Raw genomic sequence first — 2,977 nt, 5'->3', positions numbered from 1 at the left:
CTTCTCAGAAGAGGATATTCAATCAACCAACAAATATATGAAAAAATGCTCATCATCTCTAGCAATTAGAGAAATGCAAATCAAATCTACTCTAACATATCATCTCACTCCCGTCAGAATGTCAGCTCTTATGAAGACAAACAGCAATAAGTGTTGGTGACGATGTGGGGAAAAGGAACACTCATACGTTGCTGGTGGGACTGCAAACTGGTGCAGCCAATATGGAAAGCAGTATGGAGATTCCTTGGAAAACTGGGAATGGAACCACCATTTGACCCAGCTATCCCTCTCCTCGGTCTATACCCAAAGGACTTAAAAAAAACAGCACACTACAGGGTCACAGCCACATCAATGTTTATAGCAGCACAATTCACAATAGCTAAACTGTGGAGCCAACCTAGATGCCCTTCAGTGGATGAGTGAATAAAAAAATGTGGCATTTATACACAATGGAATATTGCTCAGCAATAAAAGAGAATAAAATCATGGCATTTGAAGGTAAATGGATGGAGTTGGAGAAGATAATGCTAAGTGAATTCCAAAAAGACAAATGCTGAGTGTTTTCTCTGATATAAGGAGGCTGATTCATAGTGGGGTAGGGAGGGGGAGCATGGGAGGAATAGACGAACTCTAGATAGGGCAGAGGGGTGGGAGGAAAAAGGAGGGGTCAAGGAGTTAGCAATGATGGTGGAATGCGATGGGCATCAGGATCCAAAGTATGTATGAAGATATGAATTGGTGTGAATATACTTTATATACAACACGAGATATGAAACATTGTGATGTACATGTAATAAGAATTGCAATACATTCCACTGTCATTTATTTTTTAAAAAACCAATTAATAAAAAGACAATTATAAAGCAAGAACTGTCATAGGCAGATCTAAGACCCCATTTTGCTGCCTTCTATAAAAAAACATACAAGAGCTATTTCTGAGCAACTGAAATGGAAGCTGTTTTCTTATTTTAAAAAAATTGTCTTTCTGTACTTTGTACCCCACAAATTGTACCCCACTCAGGATGCAGCGGTGGCGTGGTGAACTACATCCCTGGTTTGAATGCCCTTGTGGGTCTCCATGATTTTGAAGTAAATTCTCACCCACCAACCTCCACCCAATGACTTCCAATTCCTGCTTGAACCCAGGACAGTGGTCAACTGAACGGCAAACCTAATGCTTTTTTAGCTTCTGTTTATCGCTTGCTTGCTGACTGTAGTCCTGCCTAGAGCCCACAGGTCCCCCTTATCAATGTTTTAATTTCTATGATTGGTTACCTTACATGACATAAGCAAGTCACTGAGTTGTGGGTTTTGTGCTTGCATTCTCCTTAGTGGACCAGGAACTGCTGTCCTCCCACAGAGCTTGAGTCTCTGCAGTGGGGGACAGTCCCTGGCCAGATAAACAAAGCTCTCTCTTTCGATTTGAAATTCGGACTTAGAGTGCTTTCTGGAGAGACTCCCCATAACAAAGGGGCCCCTGTTACAGATGGGACAGGAGCGACGTGTGGGGAAGGGCCCATCCAGTCTGGGCCTGGGTTTGTCCCGAATCCACGTCCCACTGGTTGCTCGCGGCCAGGTTGGTCCCGCAGCCGGTTACTGTCACCTGGTCCTCTCTGCCAGACAGAGTGGATGTCGCAAGCCCCGAACGTCCAGGGTGTGCCATGTCCCAAGAGCAGGAGCAGTCTATCGGGTGTGCTGTGAGGAAGGCGTCTGGGGCTGTCTAGATCCACAGGGCCAGCGAGGCGAGTTAGAGACCCACCTGCAGGAGGACCGAAGTGTCACTGAGCAGTGCGCACTAGGACTCAGAAGGCATACAGGTGGGCACAGGCGGGATGCAGGTGGGATGCCTGGAGATGCCTGTGGGATGCAGGTGGGATGCCTGTGGGATGCCTGTGGGATGCAGGTGGGATGCCTGTGGGATGCCTGTGGGATGCAGGTGGGATGCCTGTGGGATGCCTGTGGGATGCCTGTGGGATGCAGGTGGGATGCCTGTGGGATGTCTGTGGGATGCAGGTGGGATGCCTGTGGGATGCCTGTGGGATGCAGGTGGGATGCCTGTGGGATGCATGTGGGATGCAGGTAGAGGGCGTGCCTGGAGCAGAGTCCTGGAAAGAAGCTGTCTTTCAGGTGCTGCTAATCCGACGAGTACAGAAGGAGACTTTTTCGCCGTTTTACAAATATATAGAGTGTGATAATAATCCTCAACACACAATAAAGTCAATTTTATGACTTAGAAACTTCCGGTGTAAATTAGGAACACAGGGCGTAAGCAAAAGTCTATGCTTGGTGAACATCCAGACTTCACAGGCCAAACGCACGTTTCAGGGGACAGGAATAGATGCCCCGTGTCCTTGCACCCTGCGCTGTCTACCCTGGCTCAGTCCGCCCCACCCCCTCGCCACGGCCTTTGGTCCCTTCTTGGCGCCAGTCTGAGCTGATGGCGTGCTCCCACGCATTTGAAGAGCGATGTGGCCGTGGGAACGCTTCTAGCTAGCTGCGAGGCTCTGTATGGGTCGGCTTCTTGGGTCTGAATAATGTCCACATATTTAAGTGGTCAGTTGCACTGGAGACTGGCACTCGGCAGACACCGGCTGGGGGCCCTGGCGGCGCTGCGGGGACCTTTCCCGCGAGGTCGCTGTTCCTGGCTTCCCTGGGCGCGATCGTGGCCGTGGGAACTACATTACCCAGAAGCGCTTGCGCCCAGTGGCAGAGTGCTGATCCAATGAAGGTCCAGAGGAGAGGCGTTTCCGTGCAGGGCGTCTCCCTTGGGGCGGGACTTCCGGCGTTTTCCTGGAGATCTTTTCAGGGGGCCCTCGGGCCCGTTCTGTCTGTCTTGTGTGCTGCGCTGGGACCCGAGTGACGCGCGAGAAGGCGCCGGAGGAGGGGCGAGGATCAGGCGCTGCAGCCTGTGACGCCGCTGAGAGCGGCAGCGCGCGGTCGCCGCCCCGGTGCCCCCCAGGAGCAGTAGGATGGAGGC

This window comes from Marmota marmota, unplaced genomic scaffold (genome assembly GCF_001458135.2).
Source record: "Marmota marmota marmota unplaced genomic scaffold, marMar, whole genome shotgun sequence".
Lineage (NCBI taxonomy): Eukaryota > Metazoa > Chordata > Mammalia > Rodentia > Sciuridae > Marmota > Marmota marmota.
This window is presented reverse-complemented; position numbering follows the sequence as displayed.